This window comes from Canis aureus, chromosome 5, assembly GCF_053574225.1.
Source record: "Canis aureus isolate CA01 chromosome 5, VMU_Caureus_v.1.0, whole genome shotgun sequence".
Taxonomy (NCBI): domain Eukaryota; kingdom Metazoa; phylum Chordata; class Mammalia; order Carnivora; family Canidae; genus Canis; species Canis aureus.
Window position 1 is genome coordinate 15301174 of NC_135615.1, and position 22270 is coordinate 15323443.

The 22270-nt window shown below is 45.5% G+C and overlaps 1 long non-coding RNA gene across 2 annotated transcripts; it reads left to right on the forward strand.

Moving 5' to 3' along the window:
- Window positions 1–21920, forward strand: LOC144313337 (uncharacterized). 2 transcript variants are annotated; one of them, XR_013379004.1, is made up of 4 exons: window positions 1–1022; window positions 9762–9863; window positions 20986–21166; window positions 21790–21920. It is a non-coding gene; the product is annotated as an uncharacterized LOC144313337 (long non-coding RNA). The 2 variants fall into 2 exon arrangements; XR_013379005.1 differs by lacking the exon at window positions 1–1022 and adding an exon at window positions 8873–9291.
- Window positions 21921–22270: the final 350 nt, after the last annotated feature.

The following is a 22270-nucleotide window of genomic DNA, read 5'->3' on the forward strand; positions in this document are numbered from 1 at the left end:
GCAAGGATTTGAAACTTTAGCATAGGCCCATTGGGATGTAGGAACAAAAATTAAACAGCCCGAGATAGGATCCTTTTTACCCATTCCAACACTGATTACATGGCCTCCAGCTGGAATGTGGAGCATGTACCTCAGAGCACGCGCGGAAACAGCTGGAATTTATCAATGGACCCCATATTAACCCATTGGTTCCAGGAGGTGGGATTTCCTGATCCCCAAACACTAATTTTTGCACGTTTTTTGGTCTCTCCTTTCTGACTTTTGGGGAAGTGGGGAGCTTGTGGAGGCAAACAGGCCCCGTGGAGCAGCAGCACATCGCTCCTCCATTAGCTTCACATAGTGCACCGATTTCCCCAGAGAGAAAGTAAAACATGCTCTGGAAGGCCATTTGTTTACTGTTCCTTGCAGGTATGCTGAGGTCTCTGTGTTCCTGCCCCACGCTGTACCTTTGCCTGTGGCCTCTGGAAAATAAGGCCCGAAGCAACACTGACCTTCCTCACACCCTCCCTGAACGGATTCACTAGGCGTGAGGATGTTGGACCCGAGAGGCAACACCTCCCCACTCAGGAGGGGTGCTGGCAGCCCCGGAGCCAAGTCTGCTGGACCCCCAAGGGAGAGTCACGAGAGGCGCTGGTGCCTGGGCTGGTGGTGGGGTGCCAGGACACTCTGAAAGCAGTAGGCAACTTCTCACCGGCTTTCAGGATTGGCTTAATGCTTCTCTGGTCCCCGTCTTCAGAGCTGCTCGGAGCTCACCCCCCAGGAGCCTGCCAGGAGCGAGAGGAACTGAACTTCAGCGAGGCGGAAGGCGATCCCCACTCTGCCCAGGTGCTGCTTCCCCCGGGGCTCGGGGCTTGGCAGGCGCAGCACCCCAGTCTGCGCAGCCGCGGTGAGCCTGTGAGGCAGGAAGGCCCCCTCGTCCAGTGCCAGGCCCGGGTCGCCCCCAGGCAACGTAGCTCCTGCTGCCTGCTCAAGCTCTTCTGCCTCTCAGGCCAGCGAAACTTCCCTGCAGAGATCACCGCGTGGTAGGTACCTGGTGGTCCGGGTGGCTAGTGGCTGGTGGGTGAAGAGTGCTGGAACTTTCCCACGAGTTGCAAACGTTCAGAACCCAGTGGCCGAGTCAGCACGTAGCCAGCACCTGTTTGACCCCTGGACCGCTGCTGCGCCCTCACCAAACACCCCGACGCTGCCTGGTGGGTCCCTGCCTCGGCCAGCAGATAGGAGGCCTCTGTTTTCAGTAAGCACATTGTCGGGGTGGAACTAGGCCCTGAGGCCCTCTGAACATTCTAGGCCCAGGGCGATGGGGGAGGGAACACAGAGGCCTCCCCATGGGCCTTGCAGGGCCAGAGGGGAGGGAACGATCTCTCAGTGCTCGGGACCTTTCCGAAACGGTGACCTGGCCTCTTAGGCTTTCGGTACCTGCTACCTGCGTGTGTGGGAAGGCAAGTCTGCAGACCAGGACTGAGGTGAACGCAGGGGGTGCCCCAGCTTCGGGCTGCAGGGAGGACAGCGGGGAGAGGCCAAAGGAGGAGCTCACACAGAAGGATGTGGGCAGGGGCGCTGGGTGGCTCAGTGGGTTGAGCATCTGCCTTCAGCTCAGGACATGATCATGGGTGCGGGATCGAGTCCCACATTGGGCTCCCCACAGGGAGCCTGCTTCTCCCTCTGCCTGTGTCTCTGCATGTATCTTATGAATAAATAAATACAATCCTTAAAAAAAAAAAAAAAAAAGAAGGTGGGCAGACGTGGCCAGTGAGCCCACAACAGAGGCCTCCAGGATATTCCAAATGCTGTGATGTGAGGGACCCAGGAAACAGCCCTGGGCTGCTCTCCAATCCAGAAGTATTGGTAGCATTTGTCAGAGCTGGGTGGTCTCCTAGCCTGTGAAGTGCAAATTCCCCCAGGATGGGTGCACTGTCAAAAGTTTATGGACCCGTCTGCTCTAGGACCAGGGCTCTTGGGGTGCTGCTCAGCAGGAGGAGAGAAAGGGGAAAGAGGAGTCTTGCCGTATTTGGTTTCCTTTACAATTAGGCCCTGGGTGGCCCGGATGGCAAACGGTGAAGCAGTCTTTAAAAAAGTAAATAAGGAAGGATGCAAAAATAGCTAATAGTCTTCCCTCAGATGAACTCTTATTTACTTGCAAACACCCTAGAAGACGGTGCAGATTCATTTTAAAAACCTGGATGATTGTATACATAAACCACATCTTCTTTATCCATTCATCTTTCGATGGACACCGAGGCTCCTTCCACAGTTTGGCTATCGTGGCCATTGCTGCTAGAAACATCGGGGTGTAGGTGTCCCGGCGTTTCACTGCATCTGTATCTTTGGGGTAAATCCCCAACAGTGCAATTGCTGGGTCGTAGGGCAGGTCTATTTTAACTCTTTGAGGAACCTCCACACAGTTTTCCAGAGTGGCTGCACCAGTTCACATTCCCAACAGTGTAAGAGGGTTCCCTTTCTCCACATCTTCTCCAACATTTGTGGTTTCCTGCCTTGTTAATCTTCCCCATTCTCACTGGTGTGAGGTGGTATCTCATTGTGGTTTTGATTTGTATTTCCCTGAAGGCAAGTGATGCAGAGCATTTTCTCATGTGTGTGTTGGCCATGTCTATGTCTTCCTCTGTGAGATTTCTCTTCATGTCTTTTGCCCATTTCACGATTGGATTGTTTGTTTCTTTGCTGTTGAGTTTAATAAGTTCTTTATAGATCTTGGAAACTAGCCCTTTATCCGATACGTCATTTGCAAATATCTTCTCCCATTCTGTAGGTTGTCTTTGAGTTTTGTTGACTGTATCCTTCGCTGTGCAAAAGCTTCTTATCTTGATGAAGTCCCAGTAGTTCATTTTTGCTTTTGTTTCTTTTGCCTTCGTGGATGGATCTTGCAAGAAGTTACTGTGGCCGAGTTCAAAAAGGGTGTTGCCTGTGTTCTCCTCTAGGATTTTGATGGAATCTTGTCTCACATTTAGATCTTTCATCCATTTTGAGTTTATCTTTGTGTCTGCTGCAAGAGAGTGGTCTAGGTTCATTCTTCTGCATGTGGATGTCCAACTTTCTCACCACCATTGAAGAGACTGTCTTTCTTCCAATGGATAGTCTTTCCTCCTTTATCGAATATTAGTTGACCATAAAGTTGAGGGTCCACTTCTGGGTTCTCTATTCTGTTCCATTGATCTATGTGTCTGTTTTTGTGCCAGTACCACACTGTCCTGATGACCACAGCTTGGTAGTACAACCTGAAATCTGGCATTGTGATGCCCCCAGCTCTGGTTTTCTTTTTTAAAATTCCCCTGGCTATTCGGGGTCTTTTCTGATTCCACACAAATCTTAAAATAATCTGTTCTAACTCTCTGAAGAAAGTCCATGGTATTTTGATGGGGATTGCATTAAACGTGTAAATTGCCCTGGGTAACATTGACATTTTCACAATATTAATTCTGCCAATCCATGAGCATGGAATATTTTTCCATCTCTTTGTGTCTTCCTCAATTTCTTTCAGAAGTGTTCTGTAGTTTTTAGGGTCTCATTCATTTGGGGAATATAAATAATGGTGAAAGGGAATAAAAGGGAAGGGAGAAGAAATGGGTAGGAAATATCAGAAAGGGAGACAGAACATGAAGACTCCTAACTCTGGGAAACGAACTAGGGGTTGTGGAAGGGGAGGAGGGTGGGGGGTTGGGGTGAATGGGTGACGGGCACTGAGGGGGGCACTTGACGGGATGAGCACTGGGTGTTATTCTGTATGTTGGCAAATTGAACACCAATAAAAAATAAATTTATTATTAAAAATAATAAATAAATAAATCTCTTTCAAAAAAAAGAAAAAAAAAAAGAAAGGAAAGGTAGAGAGTATTGAATTTCTGATTAGGCCTGCTGCCTGGTGCTCATCAGCTCGGCTCTGAGTCCTCACGGGCTACAGATCATTTCTATGACTGGTGAATAAATGATCATTATCTACATAATACCCCCAGCAAAAGGGCGCCGCCTGCCGTGGCTCCGCGCCATCGGTCAGGGGTGGGGCATTTGTGGGCACAGCAGCGTCCTGCTCCATGCCGGCTCTGGGGCCTCCCTTTAGGGCCAGAGCTGAGGACGCTGTGAGTGCAGACAGCGAGGGCTGCGTGGCCTGGCAGGTGGGCTGAGCTCCATGAGGGGCAGGAAGGGGAGTGGGGTGTCCTGCATGGCCTGGAGCTGGCACCAGGCCTGCTCCGAGCCACCCCGGCTCTGCGCAGCCTCGCCATACCCAGCGAGGAGGGCCCAGGCTCCCGGCCCCTTTTGGGAGGAGGAAACAAAAACCCTGGATGGCCTCTCGGTCCAGCAGACAGCAGGCTCTGCTGCTCTCAGGCCACCAGCTGGCGCCGCCGCCGAGGCAGGGCCTCAACTGAGTGGAGCTGGAGTGATGGGGGCCGCTTTCCTGTTGGGTGAGCTCGCTCCTTCCCCAATGCCAGTGTGTCCAGGCATCTTCTACTCCCCCTGGGCACCATCTCTGGACCCGGGGCAGCGCGAGCCGCAGACCCCTGTGGGGTCACGTAGGGCAGGCACGGAGCTGCAGTCACGTTTAATTTTCTGAAGCTGTCACATCTCAGCCTTTGGAAGACGCTGCCCCCTGGAGAAGGGATCTGGGCCTCACCTGCCTGGTCCCCCTCGTGTGCGCCAAATGGCTCCAGCTCCTGGGTCTGCAGCCGCTCCTGCATGGGCCTGGTGAGGTCAGCGGGGGCACCGCCAGCGCCCGGCCACCGCCCCGCGTTCTCCACCCTCCCGTCCTCGCTATGCAGCTGCAGCATTACCAGCGTCGGCCCGATTTACCAAGAAGGCACCGGGGCAGGCCTTCCAAAGGCCCACAAGCGCTCCCGGGCACCGGTCAGAGGCCCGCCCTAATTAAAAGCAGGGCTTCCCGTCCCCTGCGGCCCCCCTCCGCCCGCAGGCAGTCTCCTTCCTCTGGTTGTGTAATCTCTGTCCATCGCCAGGCACTTTCCATCGTATGTGACTTCACCGCGGACTTAAGGCTCCGTCAGGTCGGCAGGTGGGGACTGAGCCAGACGGTGCCCCACGGACCTGGACCTGGGACCTCGGCCTGCAGGGTGTTCTGGGCTCCGCCCCACGCGGCCGCTCCCCGGGCGGGCCGGGGGCGCCCTCTGCCGGCGCTCAGCCGACATTGCGCCGAGCGGCGGGCCTCGCGGGCGCGCGCCAGGCCACCTGCACCTGTGGACGGAAACTGGGTGTTCTCCTAGCACCCCGAAGGAACTGCTAATAGGAAATCAAGACAGAAGGTGACCCGCTGGTCATACTTCATTTGTAACGCCCACTCGCCGAAGCTGACTTTACCCCAACATTCTGTGTTGATGCGCCACGTCTGTGTACAGTTTAGGTGTGTTCTAGGAGCCGCCTATATGAACACCACACCTTCTTAACCATTCATCTGTCAAATGGAATATTCCTCAGCCATCAGGAGGGACAAATACCTACCATTTGCCTCCACGTGGATGGAACTGGAGGGAATTATGCTGAGTGAAATAGGTCAATTGGAGAAGTCAATTGGAGAAGTGAAATCAGTCAATCATATGGTTTCATTCATATGTGGACTATAAGAAATAGTGAAAGAGAAAGAAGGGAAACTAGGTGGGGAAGTATCAGAGAGGGAGACAAGCCATGAGAGACTCCTAACTCTGGGAAACAAAAAAAGGGGAATGGGGTGACTGGGCACTGAGGATGGCACTTGATGGGATGAGCATTGGGTGTTATAGGTTGGCAAATTGAATTTAAATAAAATTTTGAAAAAGGAGCTGCATAGCCTATATGGCCTGTGGCACAACTTCCCACAAGCCCCAGTGAGCTTCGTCATGTCAGGTCAGTGTTCAGTTTGCTCCTTCACTCAGAGAGCTCCCTGAGATCCCGTGTGGAACACAGAGCTCTGCCCATAGCAACGGCAAGTATTTCTGAATCAATGTGTGAACAACTCTATGAATGACTCACTGGGTGGTTGGTTGCTAAGTGGGAGAAAGGTCTGGTCACTGAAATATCAAAAAAAAAATTTGTTTTGAAAGTGTGCTCTCCTACAGCCTGCCAGGCCAGTCACCGTTTTCTCTCACAAGTTGTCTGACCTGGCAGTTCACGTGCCGACGACCTAGGAGCACTGTTGGAGCTCTGTCGACAGTCCAGCAGAATTTGGAAGCTGGAAATTCTTAAGAACGTCTTCGTGGATACACATCATGTTGAAAATTCTCACAGGTAGACTGAGATACAGGCAGATAAGCATCAAGTCAGGCCACGCAGAATAAAAATAGACCAATGACCCAAAGGGGGCTTTTTTTTTTTGGTTGCCTCTTGGGGCGGATTTCCTGAGCAGTAGGAGTGTGAAGCATTTGCCCCTTGCCTCAGGAAATCCTGAGTCCCCAGATGGCGGTTAGAGCAAACACCTCTGTAACCTCCCCCTCAGAACCAGGAAGAGGCCTAATCAAAGACCTGTCGCTGGTCTTTGGAAAGCTCGGGGGGATGAGGACAATGGCTTCTGTGGTAATTGGCCGGCCTTAAGGGGAAGTCATCTGCCACAACCTCTGAGTGCAGTGAGGCTCAGAGCTGCCGCCTGGCCTGGGTTTGTGCTGGGTGGCCAGGTGGCCACCTCCTTCTTGTGGAGGTTTCTGTATGCAGCACCTTCCTGTCACGATGGTCAGCTCTCACAGGCTGGTTGTCGGAATTGCTGCTAGTGACCAGGGAAGGCCCCTCTTCTAGGCCATGGGGACCCTTTTGTCCCATCCCAGATAGATGTCCTCACGTTAGCCTGTGGGCACCCTCCTGTGACCCCGTTGTCCTGCCCCATGAGGACCACCTTGCTAAGCCCTGTGTTGTCATTAGGTCTGGCTCCCTGAGGCCTGGGTCCTCCCTCCATGCCCATCCCCACAATGGGCTGCTCTGTCCTCCTGGTGCCCCTGGCAGGTCTCTGCTTTGCCTTTCATTCCCTTGGCAGCTGCACCTCACCTAGTGTTCCCTCTGACCAGTCTCCCCTTTGGCCACATTCTGTCTCCTCCATTCATCTGTCTTTGTCTAATTGGAACCTCGTTGCAAATGCCCCCTTTTCTCAGCTCTCGTGGCACTTAAATGTCAGGCAGAAACTGCTGGTGTTTCTGTCTCTGTGACTCTGCACTAAATCCTCTGAGGAGGGGACCATGATGGAGGACAGACAGGTCCCCTGCAGGCTTCGGCCTCTGGCTCCGGGCTCCTCCTTAGCCCCTGACAAATCACTCCTCCCCGCCCCCCCCAGGGGCTCCCAACTAGGGGGTGGTTTTGCAATGTCTGGGGGCGGTTGTGCAATGTCTGGAGACAGTTTCTGTTCGTCCCCAGTAGGATGGCACTCTGGTTCCTGTTGTGCCAAGGCCAGGGATGCTGCTACACCTCCTTGGTGCCCAGGGCAGGCCCTCTAGCAGAAGATTATCTGGCCTCAAATGTCAATAGTACCAAAAAGTGAGAAATGCTGCTTGGCCTTTGGTCCCCTTGTCCTGTAAAGGAGGAAGGTGGTGAACAAATCAACTGAGATGGCGTGTGTGACAACAGGCAAACTGTAAAGGCTGTTTCTGTTCTGCTCTCTCCCCCCACCACTCAATGTTTCCTCCCTTGAGGTAGGGACAATGGAGGATGACAGCCAGTGGATTATCTCATTTGGTCTTCGTGGACACCAACCAAGTGGCCACTAGGATGGTCCCTGCCTTCCAGGTGAGAAAGCGGATGCTTGCAGGCCCAAGGAGGCCACCAAGGGCACACACTCCATGGCGCAGCACTCAGGGACTTTGGAGCCTGCACTCTAACCATTGGTCATGTCACCTCAAGACAATACAGGGTGGCAGTCATGCAGCTGAGACACAATAAATCCTTGCAGATTAATTCAATATGGAGCCCACACTCAGACTGACCACTGTTCTCAGAAGACATGTAGCCCCTGTGCACGTTACCAATGCACCTGTTTATGCAGCTGGCAGATTGAATCAACAGCTGGGGCCCCCGGCAGCCTTCTCTCTGGAGGCAACAGTGCTGTCACCCAAGGTTGTTGACCAAGATCTTGCAGGACTGGGCGGGACAGTGTGACATCCACAGCATGACTGTCCCATGAGTGATGACTTGTTCTCCACTGAGAAGGATTTTAATCTCCAGGGAGAGGTTACCATGTTCCTTGCGGGGAACACATGTCCACGAAGATGGAAGGCCTAGCGTCAACTGTCTGCCATCCACCTATCAGTTCATAGTTGACCATTGTCTTCCTGTCATGATCTGGCCAGCTCTGAAGAACAAAGTTCCTCATCACCATTCATTGTTTCCTTTTTGATTTTCCATTTGGGAAGCACAAGATTAAATTTGTATCTGGAAATCTCTTTCTAAGGTTCTCCTCTGAAAACAAGTCTGAGATTAGCAATGGTTCTTCTTATGCCCTGGGCACTAAAGCCTGTGACACTAATGGCATTAATATAATTTTCTGAACAACATGCAGGAGGCAACATGGTCCTTCTGGTAGGATGAACATCAGTCCAATAAGAAGGTGACATATTGCCCGTTACCCTGTAAATAGAACGGGCCACATCAATTTCTCTTCTGCCTGTGAATGATGACCAGTTTATCAAGTAAGTATACACTGAATAATGATTTCCATGGGGACAACAGCTCTTATGATAAAGTATTACTGCTCTAGCTGCATTATTATAAACAGCATCCAATTTATGGAGTTAGGAAACAGATACATTTCTCAGAAATGTGTCACTGTTATCTAGAACCAGCCATAAAATCTAGGCTGTCATGTATTTTCTGGCGGCAAACTTTAAGCAATTAATATTCTGATAACACAGTCTTGATCACAAGCCCAATTTAGAAATTAGTGATTCAATATGATGACTACATCCCAGGGCTGGAGCTTGCTGTGGCCAAATGTGAATAGCCAAATGTGACAAACCTTATACAGCTTTTTCAGACAGAAGGAAATGTTTCAGACATTGGGGGTTTTTGGTGAATTTCAAATGAGACACCTTCACCTTAGGAAAGGGCTACAGTCTTGCTGGCCTTCCCGAGGAAGATGAGTCACTGGTATTTTCCTCCATCAAATACCATGGCTGTTCCCTAGTCAGTGATATGGAGGAGGCACAGACATGCCCAAATGGACATGGCACTGTGATGCAAGGCAGGGTCTCCATACCACTGTCCCCAGGAGAGCTTAGATGGCACCCCTGTTTTCCCCCCAGCTCAGAGAAGCCACACAAAACTGCAAGGACCCCAGACGAGAACTAGGAGACATGAAATGGTGGGAGCATAAAGCTTGGGGTAAGATTTTTTTTAAAGATTATTTATATATGTATTTATTCATGAGAGACACAGGCAGAGACATAGGCAGAGGGAGAAGCAGGCTTTCTGCGGGGAGCCCAATGTGAAACTGAATCCCAAGACCCTGAGAGCACGACCTGAGCCAAAGGCAGACGCAACCACTGAGCCACCCAGGTGTCCCTTGGAGTAAGATTTGAAAATACAACCCTTTAGAGTTTAGAGCCAATGCCTCCAGAAACTGAGTGGAAAGGGTGACAAGAGTTCGGGATATTGTCACTGACCAATCAGTCATTTTAAATATATGGGCAAGGCCATGTTTGGAATTTTAACTCCTTTTATGTCAGCAAAAGAGTTTTGCTAAATGTCCTACCATTTAGTTTGCAAAACCTAATTCAGCATTTGGTTCACATTGAGATGTGTTATTTGTTTCCCTGGTCATTTCAGAAGGCTGTCTTTTGTTTATCTCTAAGCTACCCAGGATGGTGACAAATCCCAAAGATGAATTTCATTGTGTTGAACATGGCCCATTGCATTTAAAATGAGAGCCAAGAAGAAACCACCCCTCACTGATGGTAAGTGTCTGGGGAAAGGAACTGTCTGTCCTACATATTCTCGTGAGGGTGCACACTGTGATGTTATGAAACTTGGGGAAGACAGTTTGGCAATAAATAGCAAAAACTATGTCCTTTGTCCCAGTCATTTCACTTTCAGGAGTTTATCCTAACAGAAAGAGTTGGTGGGGAGATGCTGAGGTGAGCATTGCTTGTGCTTCAAATGTCCGCCATAAGGTTATTGGTTAAGTAGGTGTTGGGACATCCATGCCATATAATGATGCACAGCCATAAAAATTGTGTTATGGAACATGTAATGGGAATATTATTCAATGTAACGAGTCATTTAAAAAGTAGACTATATTATAAGATCTCAATTTTCTATTAAAAAGAATATATTCTAGATGGTTGAGGGAGAAGAGTCCCCAATATGTTAACAGTGATGGTCTCTGTTGAGTGAAAGAGTGATTTTCGATTGTTTTCTTTATGCTTTTCTGAATAGTCTGTAATAATCATACATTGGGCTTGTTATCGGAGGAAAAGAAATAATGTCAGTATTGAAGAACATTAGGCAACAATATGACTGTTGAAAAACAGCACCCATCCTATAAAGACTATAATAATTTATATGATATACAATACTATAGCCTATGAGACCATCTTATACTCTGAGATGCTATTAGTCATGAGGGGATGGGTTGCGGTGACTATTTTTTTTTAATTTTATTGAAGTATAATTGACATAAAGTAATATATTAGTTTCAGGTCTGCAATATCGTGATCCAAGATTTATATAAATTACAAAATAATCACCATAGTAAGTCTACTTCCCACCTATCCCCATACAGAATCAATACAATACTATTGTCTATACTCCCCAGGCTGTACTTTACATCCCCCTGACTTCTTTTATAGCTGCAAATTTATACCTCATGACAACCCCTTCATCTATTTTGCCCACCCTTTTCAACCCCTCTTCTCTGGCAACCTGAGTCTGATTTTGTTTTGTTTATTCATTTGATTTTTAGATTGCATATATAAGTGAAGTCACATGGTATTTGTCTTTCTCTTTCTGACTTACTTCACTTAGCATGATATCCTCTAGGCCCATCCATGTTGTCACAAATGCAAAACCTCATTCTTTTTTAATGGTTGAGTAATGTTCTGTTGTATATATACCACATCTTGATCCATTCATCCATTGATGGACACTTCTGTTGCTTTCATATCTTGGCTCTTGTCAGTAACATTGCAATAAATATGGAACTGTATATATCTTTTTGAGTTGCTGTTTTTGTTTTCTTTGGATATACCCACTGTCTAGTTCCATTTTTAACTTTTTGAGGAACTTCTGTACTATTTTCCATAATGGCTGCACCAATTTACAGTCCTACCAGCAGTGCACCAGGGTTCCCTGTTCCCCACATCCTCACCAACACTTGTTATTTATTTTTTTGATAATAGCTATTCTGACAGATGTGCTGATACATAATTATATTTCCCTGATGATTACTGATACTGAGCATCTTTTCATTTTGGCTATCTGTATGTCTTCTTTAGAAAAATATCTGTTTAGATCTTATGCTCATTTTTAATTGGCTTTTTAAATTATTTTTTTGCTATTGAGTTGCATAAGGTCTTTATATATTTTGGATATTAACCCCTTATCAGATTTATGATTGGCAAATGTTTTCTCCTATTCTATGGGAATGCTTTTTGTTTTGTTCATAGTTCTTTTGCAATGTAAAAGCTTTTTAATTTGATACAGTCTCATTTGTTTATTTTTGCTTTTGTTGCCCTTGCCTATAGGATTAGGTTCAAAAAATATCACTAAGACTGGTATCAAGGAGCTTACTGCTTATGTTTCCTTCTAGGAGTTTTATGGTTTCAAGTCCTATATTCAAGTCTAACCCATTTTGAGTTTATTTTTGTGTATGGTATAAGAAAGTGATTCAGTTTCCTTCTTTTGCGTATGGCTGGCCAGTTGTGGTGTTTTCCCAATACCATTTATTGAAGACATTGTTCCCCATTGTATAGTCTTTTCTCCTTTGTTATAGATTAATTGATCATATATGTGTACATTTATTTCTGGGGCTCTCTATTCTGTTCTATTGACCAAAGTATCTATTTTTGTGCAATTACCATACTGTTTTGATTATCATAGCTTTCTAGTATAGCTTAAAATCAGGGAGAATGATACCTCCAGCTTTGTTCTTCTTTCTGAAGATTGCTTTGGTTACTCAGTGTTTGTGTGTGTGTGTGTGTGTGTGTGTATGTGTGGTTTCATGTAAATTTTAATATCTGTTATAGTTGTATGAAAAATGCCATTGGTATTTTGATAGGAATTACACTGAATTTGTAGATTGCTTTGGCCAATATGGACATTTTAACAATATTAATCCTTCCAATCATAAGTATGGAATATCTTTTCATTTGTTTGTGTCTTGTCTGATTTCTTTCATCAGTGTCTTACAATTCTCAGAGTATAGTTCTTTCACCAAGTTGGTTACATATATTCCTAGGGAATTCTTTTTCATACAATTGAGAATGGGATTGTCTTCTTAATTATTTTTCTTATAGCTCATTATTAGTGCATAAAAATACAACTGCTTTTATAAATTAATTTTGTGTCTTACAGCTTTCTTGAATTAGTTTATCAGTTTTAACAGGGTTATTTTTTGTCTTTAGCATTTTTAAATATATAGTACCATGTCATCTGCAAATAGGGACAGTTTTACTTCTTCCCTACAAATTTGGATGCCCCCCCCCCTTTTTTTTTTCTTGCCAAATTGCTATGGCTAGAACTTCCAATACTGTGTGGAATAAAAAGGGCAAGAGTGAGCATCCTTGTCTTGTTCCTGATCTTGGGAAAAACTTTTAGCTTTTCACTGTGACTATGATAGCTGTGGGTTTATCACATATAACCTTTATTATGTTGAGATATATTTCTCCTCTACCTGCTTTGTTGGGAGTTTTTTAAATCATAAATGGACGTTGAATGCTTGTCAAATACTTTTATGCATGAATTGAAATGATCGTATGATTTTCACCCTTGTTAATGTGTAGATCATGTAGATTGCTTTGTAGGAGGTGGACCATCCTTGCATCTCTGGAATTAGTCTCATTTGATCATGGTGTATGATTTTTTTAATGTATTGCTGAATTGATTTGCTAATATCTTGTTGATGATTTTTTGCATCTATGTTCATCAAGGATATTGACCTATAATATTTTGTGTGTATGTGTGGCATTTTTGTCTGGATTTGATATCAGGGTAATGCTGACCTGGTAAAATGAGTTTGGAAGTGTTCCCTTCTCTTCAATTACTTTGGAGTCATTTGAGGATAGTACTAATTCTTTGAATGTTTGGTAGAATTCACCAGTGAAACTGGCTGGTCCTGGACTTTCGTTTGTTGGAAGTTTTTTGATTACTGATTCAATCTCATTATTAATAATTGGTCTATTCAGGTTTTCTATTTCTTCATAATTAAGTATCAGAAGACTGTGTTTCTAGGAATGTATCCATTTCTTCTAGGTTGCCCAATTTTTTGGTGTGTAATTTGTTCAAAGTAGCTACTTTCTTTGTATTTCTGTGGTATCAGTTATAACTTCTCTTTCATTTGTGATTTTATTTGGGTGCTCTCTCTTTTTCTTGATGCGTCTAGCTTAAAGTTTGTCAACTATCTTTTCAAAGAACTAGCTCTTAATTTCATTAATCTTTTCTATTGTTTGTTTCGTTTTTGTCTTTGTTTCATTTATTTCCACTCTTATCTTTATTATTTCCTTCCTTCTACTGACCTCTTTTTTCTAGTTCCTTTAAGTGTAAATAAAGTTAGATTATTTGAGATGTTTTTGTTTATTCCTTAAGGTAGGCTCATATGGCTATGAACTTTCCTCTTAGAACTGTCCTTGCTGGGTCTCATAACTTTTGGAATATTGTGGTTCCATTTTTATTTGACTCAAAATATTTTTTTTATTTTAGAATTAATTTCTTCATTGACCCATTGGTTATTTAATCTTCATGTGTTTTTCCCATTTTTCTTCTTATAATTGATTTCTAGTTTCCTACTATTATGATTGGAAAAGTTGCTTGGTATGACTTCAATCTTCTTAAATTCGTTGAGACTTGTTTTGTGGCCTAACACATGATCTGCCCTAAAGAATATCTGTGTGCACTTGAAGAATGCGTATTCTGCTGCTTTTGGATGGAATCTTACATAAATATCTATTAAGTCCCTCTGGCCTAATGTGTCATTGAAGGCTGATGTTTTCTTATTTATTTTTTTGTCTGAATGAGATATTCATTGATGTAAGTGGGGCATTAAAGTCCCCTATGATGATTATATTGCTATTAATTTCTCCCTTTATATCTGTCAGTATTGTTTTATATATTTCACTGCTCCTACTTGGGGTGCATAAATATTTACAAATATTTTATCCTGTTGGATTTACCCCCTTATCATTATGTCACCCCTTTTTTGTCTTTCGTTACAGTCTTTGTCTTAAAGTCTATTTTGCTTGATAGTAAGTATTGCTATCCTAGCTTTCTTTTCATTTCCATTTGCATGGAATTTCTTTCTCCATCCCTTCAGCTTCGGTCTGTGTGTCTTTAGCTCTGAAGCAAGTCTCTGGTAGGCAGAATATGTATGGGTCATAGTTGTTGGGTTTTTTGTTTTGTTTTGTTTTTTGTCCATTCAGCCACCCTATGTCTTTTGATTGGGAACTTAGTCTATTTACATTTAAATTACTTATTGATAGCCTTAAACTTAATTGCCATTTTGTTAGTTGGTTTCTGGTTGTTTTGTAGCTTTTCTCTGTTTCTTTCTTCTTCTCTTGCTCTCTTCCCCTGTGGTTTGATGACTTTTTTTAGTGTTATGTTTAGGTTTCTTTCTAATTATTATTATTATTTTTGTATCTATTATAGGTTTCTGGTTTCCGGTTACCATGGAGTTTGTATATAATTACCTATTTATATTGCAGCCTACTTTGATAGTCACTTCAGTTTGATTGTATTCTAAAAGCACTACATTTTTATTCTCCACCCCATGTTATATGTTTTTGTCATATTTTACATATTTGTATTTTGTGCATTCCTCACCCAATTATTGTAGTTATAGTTTTTACTACCTTTTTCTTTTAACTTTCATACTAGCTTAATAAGAGATTGATCTACAACCTTTACCATATTTGCCTTTACCAGTGAGATTTTTTCTTTCATATATTTTATTTCTAGTTATGACCTTTTCTTTTTAGCTTAAAGAGGTCCCTTTAATAATTCTTGTAAGGCTAGGTTCGTGATGATAAACTCCCTTAGCTTTTTCTTGTCTGGGAAACTCTTTATCTCTCCTTCAATTCTGAATAATTACCTTGCCAGGGAGAGTGTGCTTGGTTGGAAGTCTTTTTCATTTATATATATCATATATATGTCATGTTTCTCTCTTCTAACTTATAAAGTTTCTGCTGAAAAACCTGATAGTCTTATGGGGTTTCCTTGTATGTAACCAGTTGTCTTTCTCTTGCTGCTTTTAAGATTCTCTCTTTATTTTTAACTTTTGACATTATTAATTATAATGTGTCTTGGTGTGGAACTCCTTGGATTCATCTTGTTTGGGACTCTGTGATTCCTGGACTTGCTTGTCTGTTTTCTTACCTAGGTTAGAGAAGTTTTCAGCCAATATCTTTTCTAGTAAGTGTCCCGCCCCTTTTCTCTCTTTCTTCTCCATCAGGAGAATAATAATGTGCTTGTTGTTTTCATCCCACAGATTCCTTAAGCTATCCTTATTTTCTAAATTCTTTTTTTTTTCTTTTTGTTGTTCTGTTTGGGTAATTTCCACTGTCTTGTCTTCCAGGCCATTGATATATTCTGTATCATCTAGTCTGCTGTTGAATACTTGTAGTGTATTTCTTGGTACAGTTATTGTAGTCTTCCAGCTCTGTAATTTTCCTGTTTGGTACTTTCTTATTTTTTTCTCTCTATATTGATAGCCTCACTATGATCATCTATTCTTCTCTTGAGTTTGGTGAACATCTTTATGGTCATTAATTTGAATTCTTTATCAGGTATATTTACCAGGTAAATTACTTATCTCCATTTTATTAAGGGTTTTTTTTCTGAGATTTTATCTTGTTCCTTTATTTGGAATAGTTTCTTGTTTCTTCATTTGCTTGACTGTGTTTGTTTCTGTGTGTTATGTGAAACAGCTCTCTCTCTCTCTCTCTCTCTCTCTGTCACGAAGGGGTACTCTGTGTAGGAGATGAACCTTATTCTTTAATCTTGCCTTGGTTGTCTCTCCAAGTTTTTCAGACTCTTGGGGCTCAGAAATGCAAAACCCTTCACCCCCTGACTTGAGCCTAGGGCTTAAAGGGCATCCCCTATGTGGGTTGTGGTGCCTGTTGCCTCTGGTAGTGTCATGTGAGCAGTGCAGGGCTGCTCAGCTGCTGGTATGGTGGTGCTGTCCCGGCAGTACAGGTTGGAGGCATGCTGTTTGCCTAGGACTGTCAGGTGGTTAGGGTGAGGGTATAAAAATGGCACTGCCAGTACAGCATCAGCATCAGCACTAGCACCAGCAAAGTAAAGGTAGCCCATAAAAATGGCATCTGCCACAGAGTGCAGACTCGAGAAAGAGTACCAACAGATTTCTTGGGGGGAGTGCCAACAGACTTTTGCTTGGGGGACTTTTTAGCAGTTCTGTTTCTGATCAGATGATCTTGTGGAGAACCAGTAAGAGAGGAGTCTGGCCTGGGGAGCTTGAGCTAGTGATCTGCATCCATCTAGTTGGTGGTTCCATGAGACTCAGTGCTAAGCCTACAAGTTTCCCCAGACAGAAGCCTTGGCAGGCGGAGGATCAACTGTCCTTGTCTAGGACCACACATATCCATCCACATGTGTGTGTTCTTGCCAGCCAGAGTCTATCCAAGTGTGTGTGCATGCGCATGCATGCAAGCATGTGTGCCCGCCATTTTCCCGACCATGAGGGCCCTCCTTTGTTTTGGCACCAGGACCGGTAAACCCAGGAGGAGGCAGCTGTCAGTGCCACTGCTTCATTCTCTGTATCTTAATAAACAGTGATTTCCTCTTTTCTTGGTATTGAGTGCTCAGTTCCTTAGAACCGTGGGGCTTGTTTAGGGGGATATGTGGTCGTATTATGCCCCTGCCAACCAGATCCCTTCAGTGTTTCTCAACAAAGGTGGTATTGGCATTAGAGCAAGAAAAATTTTTGTGGCATGGGCTTGACCCAACATTGAAGCATAGGTAGTTTCCCTGGCCTTCCAGGGAATACCAGTAGGATGCTTTCTGGCCCCATGATAAAAAAAAAAAAAAAAAAAAAAAAATTGCCCTTGCCACTCTTCTAAAGCTGATGCAGCAGACTTTCTGAAATCAGAGGTTTACTCTCCAAATAGAATTGGATTAATTCTCAATGCCTTTGGACCTGACTCTTCTCTTAGTCTGTGACCTTTTCTCTAGGACAATGGCTTTGAATAACCACACATGTGCATGATGGCTTTCTCATTTGTTATTCCCAGCTTTATGATACCTTCTATCTCAGATAAGAACCTATCCCTGTGAATATGTGGAACTTGTGGCCTTGACCTATTTTGTGATGTCATAAATCTCTGATTGTTAAAGGATGTGTCATGACCCAAGTATTTTTAACTCATTCATTCATTCAATCATATTTGTTGAGAACCTACTACTGTGTTGAGGTTCTGGGATGCAGAGAAATCAATCAAGCGATCACATTAATACTATGAAATTGCAAATTGAGATTCCTGCTCTCAGGAAATGAAAGAATAAGGTTAAAGGGGAATTTAGTTATAAAGGAACCACCTAGACCAAGCAGTCAGAGAAGGCTTTTAGTAAAATGATGCTAGAGCAGAGATCCAAGGGTCATGCAAAGGCTAGCTAGATGAAGGGGTGGGTTGTCGTGGCATTTGATCATTCTAGATGCAAGAAACAGCATGTATAAAGGCCTATTGGAAAGAATCACTGGGCGGGGATTAGACAAGCCAGTATGGCTGAAGCACGGAGAACAGGGGCATTTGAATAGAGGCCTTGTAGGCTTGTTAGGTAATTGGTTTTTATTTTAAGAGCAATGGGAAGCCTTTGGTGGACTTTAAACAGGGAGTACTAGGATCAGCCATGCTTTTTGGAAAGATCCTTATAGATGCAGAGTTAGAATCAGGTTGGAAGAGAATCTGACTGGATCCAAAGAGGTGGCCACTATAGTTATCCAGGTAAAGGATAAAGATAGCCTGGATGAGGGAGGCAGCAGTGAGGGTGGTGAGCAGTGCATGGATTTATAGATACTCAGGAAACAAAATGGTTGGTTCTTGGTGATGCATGGCTTGGGTGGTGAGAATAGAGGAAATAAGGATGACTTAGTTTCTTGCTTGTGTCATTTGAAAAATGACTGTTGATGCCATTTACTGATGTGGAAACTCAGGAGGAATCAAGTGAGGCTGGCAGCCAGGTCTGGGAAAAAAAACATGAGTTCACTTTTGGACAATTTGAGTTTGAAGTGTCTCAAACAATTTGAGGAGAAGTCAAATAGGGAAATGCCTGGGGGAGGTGAGGGCTGGTTACAGGGTGAGGACCAGAGAAGATACCCAATATTGGGCTTGCAGACCTTTGTGAATATTTATTTCTGTCATATTTTTCCTTTCTTGAGGGTTCTAGAAGATGCTGGGGTGGCCTTCCAATGTGATAAGTGGTAAGAGGTGCTTGACAGTCTCTCTGGCATTTCTTAAGAAAACAAAAAAAGAACTTGCACTCCTCTTTACAGATTGTATTCAAAGTGAGATTGAAAATAATATTTTGTGGGTATCTGGGTGGCTCAGTGGTTGAGCATCTGCCTTTGATGCTCAGGTCGTGATCCCAGGGTCCTGGGATTGAGTCCTGCATCAGGGTCCCCACAGGGAGCCTGCTTTTCATCTGCCTATGTCTCTGCCTCTCTCTGTGTGCCTCTCATGAATAAATAAATAACATCTTTTTTTAAAAAGTAATATTTTGTCGGGGATCCCTGGGTGGCGCAGCGGTTTAGCGCCTGCCTCTGGCCCAGGGCGCGATCCTGGAAACCCGGGATCGAATCCCACGTCAGGCTCCCGGTGCATGGAGCCTGCTTCTCCCTCTGCCTATGTCTCTGCCCCTCTCTCTCTCTCTGTGTGACTATCAAAAATAAATAAAAATTAAAAAATAATTAAAAAAAAAAAAAAGTAATATTTTGTCCTTTGAAAACCTGAGATGTAGCACAACACATACATAATCTAGGATCTTTTAATGAGCCAGCAATATTAATGAATTAAGAACTCAAGTTTTAGGGGGAAAAAGTGTTTAGAAGCATTATGACTGGTTAGGATTCCCTAAAGTGCCCTAATGACCCTGGCTGGAGGGAAAATGGGGCTTAACTCTTATGATATGAGATGAAGGCCTATGTGTATCTTCAGGAAGGTTCTGAAAGACCCTGCCTGGAGTCTCTCCTTAATGAGACTGTGCTGTGATATCTCCCTCCCTTCTGAGGATGCTCTCTGGTCACTGTGAAAATGTAGATGGTGGTATTTTTTTTCCAATGCCAACAATCAGTTCTCTGGTTCTTCCAATGCAACTGGATGAACAATTCAATGAGATTCTGACACTGTCTACCCAGAGTTAGGGCAAATCCTACAAGGTAAGGGCTTATGGCCTCAGGACTGCCCCTACTTTAGACAACAGCCACAAGGCCTAGGCTTCCCATGCTTCAGAGCAACCAGCTATAAATCAAGGATTCTTGTGATGATTTTCTACAACACTTCACATAACACAGAAACATAATTTATATATATATTTTTACTTTATTGTAAAGGATACAAATGAATAGCCAGATGAATAAATGCATAAGTCAAGGTCCAGAAGGGTCTCGAGCACAGGAACCTCTGTCCCTGTAGAATTGGGGTGTGCTCCCCTCCTGCCACACAGATGTGTTCCCCAGCCTAGAAGCTCCCTGAACTCCATGCTACTGGGAACTTTATGGAGGCTTCCTCACATAGACATGATTGATTTGACTCAATCTTCAGTCCTAGCCCCCTTCCCAGAGGTTGAGGGGAAGGGCCGAAAGTTCCAGGCTTCTAATCAAGGTCTAACCTGGCAACTTGCCCCATCCTGAAGCTGTCTAGGGTAACATCCAGAGTTGTCTCACTAGAACAAAAGATGCTCCTATCATCCAGGAAATTCCAAGAGAGATAGGAGCTCTGTTGTCAGGAACCAGGGACAAAGACCAAAGGGTAGAACAAAAGACAATCACTCGTATCACTCAGGAAATTCCAAGGGTGTAGGAGCTCTGTGATAGGAACCATATATATATTTCTCATTATACTACAGGTGGCTAGTGCACCCTGGAGGTGCTGCTTGGGTAGGGCTATTCCTGTGGGATTTTTAGAGGCCATTTGCAGCAAGGCCTCAGCAGGAACTGCTTCTTGTTGCCCTTACCTACCTTGAGTACCACCCCTACTGACTGGAAGAGGAAGACCCCTCTGATGCATGAACCACCAGTGACCTTCCTGGGCTGGGACAGAAAACCCAATTACAAGCAGTTGAGGACTTGCTGGCAGGGGAGAAAGTGTGGGATGGGGAGGAGGCTGTGTTCATGCCACAGGTTTGTGTCTCTGGTGTATGGTTGTTCCACTAAGATGGTAGCTCTTCCATCACAGGCTTGTTTTCAACCAGAAAAATAAGGTAATTCTCACCACTCATGGGGTTTCTAATCTGAGCAAACATATACACACATGATTGCTAATTCTCAAACCCTGGAGGGAGACATCACCTTCCCTCATTTTATACATGAGTAACAGAAGTTTTTAGAGATTTGAAAACTTGCTCCAGGCTCACAGGTAGGTGGCAGAGGCTGAATTCAAACCCACATCTGTCAGGTGCCCCTGTCTGTTCTAGGACATTTCATGATACCTTCAGGTTCATGTTAATGAGGACAAATGAGACCCAAGAGTTTAATCCCTGGAGGCTGGCCAGACCCAAACAACAGCTGGTAACTTAGCCCATAAAGTGGATCAGGGAGATGAGAGCCCCAAAATGTCTGAGCGATTTGGTTCAGGGTCAGCAGCAACCTCTGTTCACCTGGCAAGACGGAGGTGAATTTCCTCTACTCTTTCCTAGCTCATTCTGGTGCCTCTGGGACCCTATTTGGAAGCTCCCGTGTGTCTTCATGAAAGCCAACTTTGCAGCCAAGAGAGCCCTGACCTGGGTCCCTCTTTTCCCCAGGACACAGCCAGTCAGGATGGTGGCCCTCACCAGACCCCGGTTCCCCACTGCGTGCAGGTATCTGGGCAGGACCCAGGTGAGAACTTGGTGGTAAATCCATCAGCTGGTGTAGACAGGCCTTATCATTTAATATACAAATAGCTTTCCCTTAGAGAAAGGGGCCGCCCCATGGTCTTCCCCACCCACTTCTCATCCTGCCCTTTTTTTTTTTTTAACATTTTTTTTTATTTTTTTAATTTATTTATGATAGGCACACAGTGAGAGAGAGAGAGGCAGAGACACAGGCAGAGGGAGAAGCAGGCTCCATGCACCGGGAGCCCGATGTGGGATTCGATCCCGGGTCTCCAGGATCGCGCCCTGGGTCAAAGGCAGGCGCCAAACCGCTGCGCCACCCAGGGATCCCTCATCCTGCCCTTAATAGCACTTAACTCACTTTCTTTGGCCCAAGAAACTGGTGGGGGAGGGGAGCCCCACTGTCCCACTGAGGGCAAGTCTGCTCCTTTACTCCGACTCACAAATGCTTCCACTTTGGCTCGCGCCCCAGCCGGCCTCTCTGGGAGCCTCCGCAGCCCCCCACCCCCACCCCGCGCCCGCCCCCTGCTGCGAATTCCTCGGCCCCGGGTACTTGGGGGGGGGGCGAGGCTGACGGAGGAGCACTGCACTGCACTTCTGCACTTTAAACTACTTCCTTCCTTCCAGATTCCTTCGTGACCTCTGGGGGCGACCTTACAGATGTTCCCCCATCACGGCCGACGGTGTGCACCGCCATCTGGCCGCTTCCTTCTGGAAACATTGGTTTGGGCGGCGCATGTCCTCCGTGTCTGGCCGTCAGCGGCCGTGGCCGGGCCTGCTGAGACATTAGGGGCCGGGCCGGGCTGGGCAGGGCAGGGCTGGGCAGGGCTGGGCAGGGCGGGGCTGGGCAGGGCTGGGCAGGGCTGCTGGAAGTGGCGCCCCCCCCCCCCCCCCCGCCCCCCGCCGCCCGCACTTTTGCATTTAATCACCCCCGCTTCGCTGTGTGACTGCTTCCTGGGGATGTGTCCTGCCTCGTCAGAGGCGGGCGGTTGGTTTCTCCCTTGGCGAACCCCTCCCTGCCCTGGGGCTGCCCCCCCCCGCCCCCGCCCCCCCCCCCCCCCGCAGGCCCGCGTGCGGCCTGTTCTCACAGCGACCCTGGGCGGCGGGG